The following is an 11,660-nucleotide window of genomic DNA, read 5'->3' as shown; positions in this document are numbered from 1 at the left end:
AGATCTTGTGTAAGGAATTTATGGTCTTAATGTGCTGCAACAACTGGTGACTTTGTGTTGTGATCTTTCCAAGTTCCAAACTAAAACAAACAAAATGAGGAACGCTTCACGAATTTGCGTGTCATCCTTGCGCAGGGGCCATGCTAATCTTCTCTGTATCGTTCCAATTTTAGTATATGCGAAGCCGAAGCAACGCAATAGTAAGAAGGCTCCGACTAGTATATAAAGGACGTAAAATCCCATACACTTCAAACCTATGGTGCTTGCAAAAAGTACTCTAACATCTTGATAGCGGTGAAGTCCCATATAGAATTATAATTGGACTTTCCAACAACTCTTTCTAATTATAATTTGCTCTTTATTATCCTTATTCTTTTTTTTAGCAGAAATCGCCAGAATACACATCGGATCTATACAGAACTTCTGATTGGTTACTCCATGGGCATATGCAAATCACTCAAAGGCCATTGGTCCAAATCTAAGAGCGCGTCCACATTAACCCGGCATTGCAGCGGAGGAATTGTCTCTTTCTGGGCCATACAGCAAAAAGAGGGGGTAGCAAATAGTTAAAACAGGCATCGTTTAATTGCAATAGTTTCTGGTATATACATACACTTTGCAGGAGGTGAACAATACAAGTGTTGAAACTTAAAATTAGTATAACTGTAATATTCTTCAGGGAAAGGACGTTTTTACGGTTGAGACAAGCAAGCTGAGAACTTAGTTAAAGAAGGAATCAACTTTTTTTCTTTACTTTAAAAGACATTCCTGGTAATCATTTTTCCATGTTGCAAAGAAAATGAGGAACGCTTCACGAATTTGCGTGTCATCCTTGCGCAGGGGCCATGCTAATCTTCTCTGTATCGTTCCAATTTTAGTATATGCGAAGCCGAAGCTACGCATTAGTGCAATGAGTCGGAGCAGTATATGAAGGAGCCAGATAATAAAACCTTCTAGAGTACTGGTGGTGTTAAAGAGTACTCAGACATCCTGTTTACAGTCCATTGCCACATAGAAGTACTATATACGGACCTTCAAAGAGTACAATTTTACATTTTTGGGGTGTTTAATATCCTGTTATTTAACAGAAATGATCAGAAAACACAGTATAGATATACACAGCCTACTGATTGATTGCTATAACATACCTGTCAGTATCGGCCAATTGCTCCCCTCATTGCAACTCCCCATATTATGCAATAACAAACCGTTCAAATATAACGCGGCACATATTCACTCACATTGGGCGCACTTACAAGTCTAAAATTTTCCCCAAAGTGAACGGGTGCCATCAGGTTCTTGTGTGCACCAAATTCAAGATTCTGTATTTATGCGCGTGCGCATATTACGTTTACAGCATGACAATATCAGCAATCGACGGTGCTGTTTTCCTCTGCTACCAGTGAACGAGACGATCCGTATTAGAGCCGAAATGGGTAAAATGAGATCGGTTTTGATAAAAAAGTACTTTAAATTTTTTTTTTTAGCCCAGTACAAAAGTTGTCTACACGGCGTACACAATTTGAAATGATCAAAAACGTGTAACATACGGAAAAACGTCTAAATCGACAGGTATGCGATAAGAGATCTTGTGTAAGGAATTTAGGGTCTTAACGTGCTGCAACAACTGGTGACTTAGTGTTGTGATCTTTCCGAATTCCAAACTAAAACAAATAAAATGAGGAACGCTTCACGAATTTGCGTGTCATCCTTGCGCAGGGGCCATGCTAATCTTCTCTGTATCGTTCCAATTTTAGTATATGCGAAGCCGAAGCAACGCAATAGAGCAAAGCCTCGGACTAGTATATAAAGGAGCCAGATAACAAGACCTTCTAGAGTACTGGTGGTATTAAAAAGTACTCAGACATCCTGTTTACTGTCCATTGTCACATAGAAGTACTATATATGGACTTTCAAAGAGTATTATTTTACATTTTTGGGCTCTTTAATATTCTGTTATTTAGCAGAAATGATCAGAAAACACAGTATAGATACAAACAACCTACTGATTGATTGCTATAACATACCTGTCAACCTCAGCCAATTGCTCCCCTCATTGCAATTCCCCATATTAAGCATAACAAACCGTACAAATACAACGAGGCACATATTTACTCACATTGGGCGCACTTAAAAGTCTAAAATTTTCCCCAAAGTGGACGGGGCCATCAGGTTTTCATGTGCACCAAATTCAAGATTCTGTGATGTCACTGTATGACGCTGTCTGATGCGCGTGCGCACATCACGCTTAAAGCATGACAATATGTACACAGCAGCCGATGGTGCTGTTTTCCTCTGCTACTAGTGAACGAGACGATCCGGATTAGAGCCGAAATGGGTAAAACGAGATCTGTTTAAAAAAAACATACTTTAAAAAAGAATAAGTTTTTTTTTCCCAGTAAAAATATGTTTACACGGCGTACACAATTTGAAATGATCCAAAACTTATAATATACGGGAAAAACTCTAGGTTGACAGGTATGCGATAAGAGATCTTGTGTAAGGAATTTATGGTCTTAATTTGCCGCAAAACTGGTGACTTAGTGTTGTGATCTTTCCAAGTTCCAAACTAAAACAAACAAAATGAGGAACGCTTCACGAATTTGCGTGTCATCCTTGCGCAGGGGCCATGCTAATCTTCTCTGTATCGTTCCAATTTTAGTATATGCGAAGCCGAAGCAACGCAATAGTGTGAGGGCTCAGACTAGTATATAAAGGAGGTAAAATCCTATACACTTCAAACTTATGGTGCCTGCAAAAAGTACTCTAACATCTTATTAGCAGTGAAGTCACAAATAGAATTATACTTGGACTTTCCAAGAGCCCTTTCTAATTATAATTTGCTCTTTATTAACCTTATTTTTAGCAGAAATCCCCAGAATACACATCAGATCTATACAGAACGTTCTGATTGGCTACTCTATGGGCATATGCAAATCACTCAAAGGCCATTGGTCCAAATTTTAAGAGCGCGCCCACATTAACCCGGCATTGCAGAGTAGGAATAGGCTTTTGGGCCATACAGCAAAAAGACGGGGTAGCAAATAGTTAAAACGTGCATCCATTAATTGCAATAGTTTCTGGTATACACATACACTCTGCGGTAGGTGAACAATACAAGTGTTGAAACTTAAAATTAGTATAACTGTCATATTCTTCAGGGAAAGGACGTTTTTACGGTTGAGACAAGCAAGCTGAGAACCTAGTAAAAGCAGGGATCAACTTTTTTTTCCTTAACTTTAAAAGACATTTCTGGTAATCATTTTTCCATGTTGAAATGAAAATGAGGAACGCTTCACGAATTTGCGTGTCATCCTTGCGCAGGGGCCATGCTAATCTTCTCTGTATCGTTCCAATTTTAGTATATGCGAAGCCGAAGCAACGCAATGGTGAAATGAGTCGGAGCAGTATATGAAGGAGCCAGATAAAAAGACCGTCTAGAGTACTGGTGGTGTTAAAAAGTACTCAGACATCCAGTTTACAGCTTATTGCCACATAGAAGTTCTATATATGGACTTTCAAAGAGGATTATTTTACATTTTTGGGCTGTTTAATGTCCTGTTATTTAGCAGAAATTACCAGATATAAACAACCTACTGATTGATTGCTATAACATACCTGTCAATCTCGGCCAATTGCTCCCCTCATTGCAATTCCCCATATTAAGCATAACAAACCGTACAAATACAACGCAGCACATACTTACTCACATTGGGCGCACTTACAAGTCTAAAATTTTCCCCAAAGTGAACGGGTGCCATCAGGTTTTTGTGTGCACCAAATTCAAGATTCTGTAGATGTCACTGTATGACGCGGTCTGATGCGCGTGCGCACATCACGCTTAAAGCACGACAATATTAGCAATCGACGGTGCTGTTTTCCTCTGCTCCCAGTGATTAGAGCCGAAATGGGTAAAACGAGACCGGTTTTGACAAAAAAAACGTACATTTAAAGAAATGTTTTTTTTTGTTGCCCAGTACAAAAGTTGTTTACACGGCGTACACAATTTGAAATGATCAAAAACGTATAACATACGGGGAAAACGTCCAAGTTGACAGGTATGCGATAAGAGATCTTGTGTAAGGAATTTATGGTTTTAATTTGCTGAAAACTGGTTACTTAGTGTTGTGATCTTTCCGAATTCCAAACTAAAACAAACAAAATGAGGAACGCTTCACGAATTTGCGTGTCATCCTTGCGCAGGGGCCATGCTAATCTTCTCTGTATCGTTCCAATTTTAGTATATGCGAAGCCGAAGCAACGCAATAGATTTACGAGCCGGAGCAATATATAAAGACAACCAAATCCTAAACCAATTAGAGTTTTGGTAATATTGCAAAGTACTCTAACATCCTGATACCTGTGAAGTCCCAAAAAGAGATATACTTGGACTTTCAAAGAGCCTTCCTTAACGATAATTTGCTCTTTATTATCATTTTACTTAGCAGAAATCGCCAGAACACATCAGATCTATATACAGCATGCTGATATGCAAATTCCTCAAACACCATTGGTCCAAACATAAGTGCACCCCCACACTAAACCCAGCATTGCAGTCAGTTGGGGAGGAATTGCCTCTTTTTGGGTCATACAGCAAAAAGACGCTAGAGTGTACCAAGTAGACAAGTTAAAACGGGCAGGGTTTCTGGTATACATTCTGCGGTAGGTAAACAATAAAAAATTGAAGTTGAGTATTTATAACAGGCAAATGCATTTTTTTAAGGTTGAGACAGGAAAAACGATGACAAAGTTATAGAAAAGATTCAGAATTACAGAATTCCCTTTTTTCTCTCAACATTAAAAGCGTTTTCTGGTATGATCTTTCCATGTTACAAATAAAATGAGGAACGCTTCACGAATTTGCGTGTCATCCTTGCGCAGGGGCCATGCTAATCTTCTCTGTATCGTTCCAATTTTAGTATATGCGAAGCCGAAGCAACGCATCAAAGAGGAGGGTCGAAGTAGTATATAAATGGAGTAAAGAACAATACCCAATAAAATACTGGTGTTGTCAAAAATTGTTGGAACATCCAATCAGCGATCAACTCCCGCTGAAAACTACAATGGGACCTTTAAATAGCATTCTTAAAACACCTTTAGCAGTTTAATTTTTGTTATTTGGCAGAAAACACAATATATATAAACATAGCCTTCTGATTGGCCGCTATATGCAAATCAGCCAAACACAATTGGCCCACTCCTTAAACTCGTTGCCTGCAGTTCATTGGGCTATATTTCTATATTATTTTTATGTGTTTTGATTTGGAGGACCAAATGTACCTTGATTTATAATAAACTATGATTTAGTACGTTTTTTTAGGGAAAACAAGAGAAGCCTACAAGACAAAAAGAAAGTAATTTTAAAAAGGATAGCTTTGAAATTGATGTAAAACGACCATCAAATATGGAATTAATAGTTGGCAGATAAGAAAACGAACACTTCAAAAGAAAAAAAATATAGATAAACCCATCGTTTTAGACTTAAATTGCACTTAATTTATGGAAGGAATTAGAACCACACAATGACATCATCAGAATCAACCACACAGCCCTAAATCCCAGTAGATGGAGCTGTCGTTTTACTCTGATGTCTGTTTTTTTCTGTTAACGTTGATTCGAGCTTGTGTGAAGAATCCCCCCAAAAATCATAAAACTATTTAATAAGAAAAAGATCCTGAATTCCAGTTTATGGTTTTGTAAAAGGTTTATGTAAAGCAAAAAAATCCACCCCAAAACAATCACATTCTCTTTGCAAAAAGATTATTTCCACACTGTCGCTTGAATTCCATCTTATTTCCCCAACACGATTGGAAACAAAATCCAAAGAGACAGTTGCATGTTTTTTTTTGGAAAACACATCACAGAATTGCATTATTGAAGCATAAGAAACGCAAGACCCACCCTTTCCTAACTTCCTATCCATCATACGCCGCAGATTGTCCGAGAGTAAAACATTATGACATGTCCTTAGAACTTGCCTTTGGTGCAGAGTCAATGGCGTGACTGGCGGTATGCGTTTGACTGGAGATAAATACACATTAACACACAAATGTGTACACACATCACATCCCCAGCTGGGTGTCTTTCTCCTTCCTCTCGTTCCTTGCCACTTCAACCTATCTGCCAAAATCCTCTCAAGTAAAATTAGACTTGACTTTTCACAAGACCGAATCAACGCGGAAAGTGGCCTAGCACGACCGCTGGCTTTGCTAGCGCCATCAAATGTGAAAACACAGATTCCCAAAAGGCCAAAGCTCGTAGAAGACATCTCTTTGCCTCTGGTGGAGACGCTGACATTAACCTAATGAGTCTTAACATGGCAATTAAAGGTTCGCAACCTAATGGTACTCTCCGTCCATCTGTTTCTGTGGACCATTAATAATTAGTATCAATGAATTACGTTATCTGTTGCTGGGTTAAGGACAGAAATGGGCAGGCATTGGCATTTGGCTTTGATTAATGAAGTGACCTTCCCTACAGCCTTGGCTAGGATGGAGAAGAAATCTATTCCATTTAAAAGCGGCCACTGGGGACAATGTCTGCTTTCAAACAACCATATGTTTAGCCTCCAAGAGACAAGGCATGTATCTCAAATACTGTATCACCTTCACCAGCTGGACAGTGTAAGGGTCGCTTTGCAATAGAGCAGGAGTTGGAAAACTGCGGCTCTCGAGTAGCATGCAGAGATTTGAACTCTTCACTGCACATATCGCTGAATTCATAATGCGTGTGGGCGTTTTGTTAATACTAATTCCTTGGGAAAAACTATCTACCGAGTGGAAACTTTTAAGTTTGTCGTTTTTTTAGGAATCGGCTCAGAGTTTTGTAAAAATTGGATAAAAATCTTTAAAAATAGGACATCATCTGGATACTGATTGAATACTAAATTCCCATATTGTATTTAAATAGATCACTATTTCAAATTGTGTATAGTGTTGAAAAAAGTTCCTGTTTTAAACATGTGAAAGGGAGCAAAATGGCTATTTCAAAACTTTCCAGCCCCTGGACTAGGGTAAATAAATTGTGTTAGGCTAAGGGCGGAGTAATGGTGAACAGTCAAATGCAGACCAATAGTCCTACTTATTTAACAATAAAAAAAAGCGCTGTAGTGAATGATAACAATTTATACACACCAAATGTTCCTCCCTACAAAATAATGGAAATGAACTGTAAGTATGCCGATTAAACCAAAGGTGATAAAGATAAGCCCATCATAGCCTATAGAAGCCAAAACTGCAATAAGCAGAGTTATCAACATTGGAAGAAGAAAGCTCATGTACATTTCTATAACATGCCACATCAGATATTGAGCTATCAGAGCAACCTACCCAGGAATGCAAATGTCGACGTGATTATAATAATAATAAAGACTGTATCTTTAGACATTTCCATTTTTTTTTTTACTCCCCGTAGCCTTTTATTGTCAGAACATGGCATTAACAATTCCCCATTGATCTTATTTTCACAAGAACAGCATGGGCCAAACAATCATACCCACCATCACTTTTATTTGAGATTGGGGTATTGGCCAGATGACACAAAAACACAATATCATTTGGCACTATTAAAATGGGTCTTTCATTTTCTGATTTGTTTTTAAACATGCTGGATCAAATTACATATGTTTGAACATTAATTTACAAGGCTAAGAGCAATTCACATTTGAATATTACGACTTGGCCCACATTGGGAAGAGTAAAATATGTACCTGACATTTACATTTAAGTTAAAACATACAAGATATTTGTGGGAAATTTTACTAATAATAACTAGAAAGTAAGCCACTTATTGCATTAATAAAAATGTATGTGCAATATATTTAATAAGATTTAAATTGTTAGATTACAGAAAAATGGCAGAAACTTCTGTGTCTGGATTTATTGTAGACTACATAAAGAGAAAAGTGTTGGCTTGAGTAAAGTATAATCGACAATAATTATAAATTAATGTTTAATTTTCCTGTTTGTTATTAAAGAAATTCAAAAAAATAGACCTGCTATTCCAACTTTTACTCTTCTATTGGCGAGGTGGCACCAGAATCTCATACAGCAGGGTGTACACAGTCAAATGCCACAAATATTGCATTTTATTCTGCAAAAAGAATAGTACTGATTTTTCATGCTTTCTTCCAGATTGTACACAATGTGCCTGGTAGATTATTATTATTATTTCTTTTAGCATACCACTTATTCTTGAGTTGTATTTCCTATATTCACGTATGACGACAAATTTCTGTCATCCCTGTGGTTTTAAAGAGATGTGACCCATTTTCTTTTTTTCCTATTAGACCAGGTGATTTATCTATTTTCATCTTTTCTAGTTAATTTTGTAGCAGTCATTGTAGCCATAAATGCACATATCTCGAGAAGAAAAACATTTTTATTTCAGGTGCAGCATTTATTTATTCGTGTGGATGGACACACATGGGATTTAATTTGAGCAGCAAAACTGTAACCTAATATTTTAGTTTGTACTACTTTATATACTATAGCCCAAAAAGATTTAAGCTATATTTTGAAACTGTAATATGTACACTGCGATCTTGGTTAAAAATTCTATTATAGCAATACCTCATTATTGCAATTAGTAGCTTTTCAAGAACTGCCGCAATTATATTAACATACGTAGTACTTAAGTCCTCCATCCGTCCACTAATTACTCACCATACCACTAATATATGTTCATTAAAAATCTTTGAACATTTGAGAAAGTAAGAAATAAAGCAGTTCACATCCACACCCAAAAATTGATGTTCCTTCAACGAGTGTGGAAATGTTATGGGTTGGATCAGGGGTGGCCAACCCGCGGCTCGCGAGCCGCATGCGGCTCTTTGCCCGGTTTCATGCGGCTCTTACGTCCATATCAAAGTTTGTATTTGTGTTTTATTTTTATTTGCGTGTGCGCTTCGCTTGAGTTCAATACGGTATTTTCGTCCAATGCGCATGTGCTTGGGATGAAAATACCTCAAAGTTTCCCAGCAGGAGCAAGGTCATTTGAGTAAACGTTTTTAACAGAGTGGGAGAGCTCCCGTGAACCAGAAGCGACAATGAACGGCGTCGCGCACACAAAAAGTATCCCAAAGATCGAGCGTCGGCTGAAAAAGCCACACCCCCTGCGAGGCAGACCAAGGCGAGAGTGCTCAGCCGGGAGCAGCCAATAGGAGAGCGAGGTGTACACCCACGTGGTAGGCGCGCTAGTTAAAAGCCATTCATAATAAATGACAGCTCACAAGGAGCGAATGTTGCGCAAAAATAGGCTCTGATTTTATGACAGAAGTCCCACTAAGTAACATGCATAGTAAAAGAAAAACGCTATTGTAAATTATTATATTTTTGTTTGTGGACTTGGTTGAACTGAGAGTTTGTCTGTGTGAGACAGTGCACACAATGTTCATTGTTGATAATGACTGGCCTGTGCTGTTAGTACTGTAGGAGTCAATTTATGTCATTACTATGCTGGTGTGTGACATTTACAATAAATCTGGCCGAGCAAAGGTATGTGTGTGATGTGGCTCTTTGCGGTAACACAGTAAAAAATGTGGCTCTTTGCGGTAACACAGTAAAAAATGTGGCTCTTGGTCTCTGACTGGTTGGCCACCCCTGGGTTGGATGGATAGCTGGTATGCATGTGTCAAAGGCAGTTAACATAAAGGCTAAAACGTGTTACTTACGCCTGTCATGGTAGCTCTGACTGTATGTCAGATGGGCAGTGAGGGGACAGTGATGCGCCTTGTCTGCCCAGCTCGGTGGCCCAGAAGATCTGTCACCTGTCAATTCATACCCTCGTGCACGAAGCCCATCAGTTGCAACAGCGTTGTTGCAACGGTACACGGATGCATGCCACGCATTTGCCTATGAGTTTGTCATGTACACTCCTCAACAAATATAACTTGTTAGACCACCTGTCAGAAAAATAAACGTTGACAGTATCTTGAATGTCAGTGAGCTGACAAGCTGGCTAAAATGGTCTGTTTAGGGCTGTGGTATGTATATGCAGTGCCGCTGCTGTCGAGTAATATGGAAATGTAACCTTTTTATTTTCTATTTGCAATTCTTCATAATGGCCCTGATCCAAAAACTGCAGTACTGTCACCGAGAAAACCTTTCCTTCTGTCCTGCAAACATATACATACACAGTCCAGTGGCCCTTGTCTAAGTATGCTGCGCTCTGGGGCACATTGTGTTTGTGCCACATGACCAAAAGCCACCCGCGATCAGCGGTCCAAAGCTAAAACCATAAGGATGAATACTTATGAACGTCTCTATATATGAATTATTCAGGTGATGAAATGCCTCATGGGGAAATGTTGTCTCAGGATACAAAAGTAATTCAAGTTCCGAAATGCTAAATATAAAACATTAAAAAAAATCAAATATCTCCTGAAATTATGAAAGTGGATTGATAGAAATGCTCTCCCATTGATTATCTCCCAACACCATGCTGGCCTACCATTGGCTAGAAGAGTGCCGTGTCTTCCTACACGCATTTTTGTGAGTTTTTCGAGTGTGCTTAATGTAATTTTACTCTTCATTTTTCATCGTGGCCGCTAAGAAGTTAAGTTCTTTTAAATTCACATTTTCAGGTGTGTGGTCAGTTGTCAATATTTGTCAATATTTGTCAATATTTCCTTCCTTTCTACCTCCGCACTTGCACTTCAACAACAGGAGAACATTTTTACATGTTTGTTATTCATTTTGATGCTTTAATGAATACATTTCTTATCTTCTCTTTTTGTATTTCTCTCACATAATTCCTCCAGAATTGATATACTTACCAAACCACTTCTGGAAGGTATCAATTTTGTAAATAGAGGCACCACAGTACATTTTATTCAAATACAGAGGTCCTTATGCACATTTTTCGAATCTTTGAAGGCTCCTGAGAAGGGGACCTGGTAAAACAAACTACTACCAATATGAACACCTTTTTCAAATGGAATTTACAATTTTAAATCCTTAAAGTCTAATTCATCATCAAGATATTTAAAAAAATTCCAAGTCTGATTGATCATCATCAAATTCACAAAACAATTGATTCCATTCTTCTTGAGCAAGTATAGCACTCCCTGGGCAGACTCGTTTCCCTGGAGCAACTTTGATTTATATTTACAACCCCATATCATCCTATAAACTTGCCAAGGCGATTTGGAGAGGGCCGGCTTTTGTAAAATAAGGTAGATTGTCGCCATCTGGCGGAAAAAGACAGGTTATACGTCTTCCATTATACATAATGGCTGCATAGGGGACTTTTTCATCGACAGAGAGCAGTATTTCACTGGGATTCATGTATAATGCGCACCCGAAATACGTTATTTATAAAAGTCTACTCTGGACACGTGAAGGGGATTTCACTGGCCACAGACAGCCGCGCTGTCGACATTCATCACAGCGTCAACACATTGGTAATTATAGGAACCGTCCTTCACATGGAAAACTTGAATGATGGCTTTTTCTGCAATCTCACAAGTGCATGTGAGATTCGCATGCAATACAAAATCAGATTAATGACACTCATTTCAATCGCCTGAGGCTGTCCAAATGTAAACAGCGGACTCAACTGTTTGCTTGCAGTGTAATTAGTCAGCGGTGACAGCTTGTGTCTTCCCCGCTCATCACGCCAACAGGAGGACACATATACGCACCTCGCTGTTGACAAGCTTG

The 11,660-nt window shown here is 38.6% G+C and overlaps 7 non-coding genes across 7 annotated transcripts; all 7 read right to left on the bottom strand.

Moving 5' to 3' along the window:
- Positions 1-90: 90 nt before the first annotated feature.
- LOC144207600 (U6 spliceosomal RNA) lies at positions 91-196 on the bottom strand. The gene has a single exon (XR_013328725.1). It is a non-coding gene; the product is annotated as a U6 spliceosomal RNA (small nuclear RNA).
- A 599-nt stretch (positions 197-795) lies between these two features.
- On the bottom strand, positions 796-901 carry LOC144207598 (U6 spliceosomal RNA). Its single transcript, XR_013328723.1, has one exon. It is a non-coding gene; the product is annotated as a U6 spliceosomal RNA (small nuclear RNA).
- A 773-nt stretch (positions 902-1,674) lies between these two features.
- LOC144207653 (U6 spliceosomal RNA) lies at positions 1,675-1,780 on the bottom strand. Its single transcript, XR_013328750.1, has one exon. It is a non-coding gene; the product is annotated as a U6 spliceosomal RNA (small nuclear RNA).
- Positions 1,781-2,579: 799 nt separating this feature from the next.
- On the bottom strand, positions 2,580-2,685 carry LOC144207599 (U6 spliceosomal RNA). Its single transcript, XR_013328724.1, has one exon. It is a non-coding gene; the product is annotated as a U6 spliceosomal RNA (small nuclear RNA).
- Positions 2,686-3,279: 594 nt separating this feature from the next.
- Positions 3,280-3,385, bottom strand: LOC144207659 (U6 spliceosomal RNA). Its single transcript, XR_013328754.1, has one exon. It is a non-coding gene; the product is annotated as a U6 spliceosomal RNA (small nuclear RNA).
- A 773-nt stretch (positions 3,386-4,158) lies between these two features.
- Positions 4,159-4,264, bottom strand: LOC144207664 (U6 spliceosomal RNA). The gene has a single exon (XR_013328758.1). It is a non-coding gene; the product is annotated as a U6 spliceosomal RNA (small nuclear RNA).
- A 572-nt stretch (positions 4,265-4,836) lies between these two features.
- LOC144207641 (U6 spliceosomal RNA) lies at positions 4,837-4,942 on the bottom strand. The gene has a single exon (XR_013328744.1). It is a non-coding gene; the product is annotated as a U6 spliceosomal RNA (small nuclear RNA).
- Between the last annotated feature and the right edge of the window lie 6,718 nt (positions 4,943-11,660).

The sequence above is a fragment of the Stigmatopora nigra genome, chromosome 1 (assembly GCF_051989575.1).
Source record: "Stigmatopora nigra isolate UIUO_SnigA chromosome 1, RoL_Snig_1.1, whole genome shotgun sequence".
Taxonomy (NCBI): Eukaryota; Metazoa; Chordata; class Actinopteri; order Syngnathiformes; family Syngnathidae; genus Stigmatopora; species Stigmatopora nigra.
Note: the sequence above shows the minus strand (reverse complement) of the source record. Positions and strands in the feature narration are given on the sequence as shown.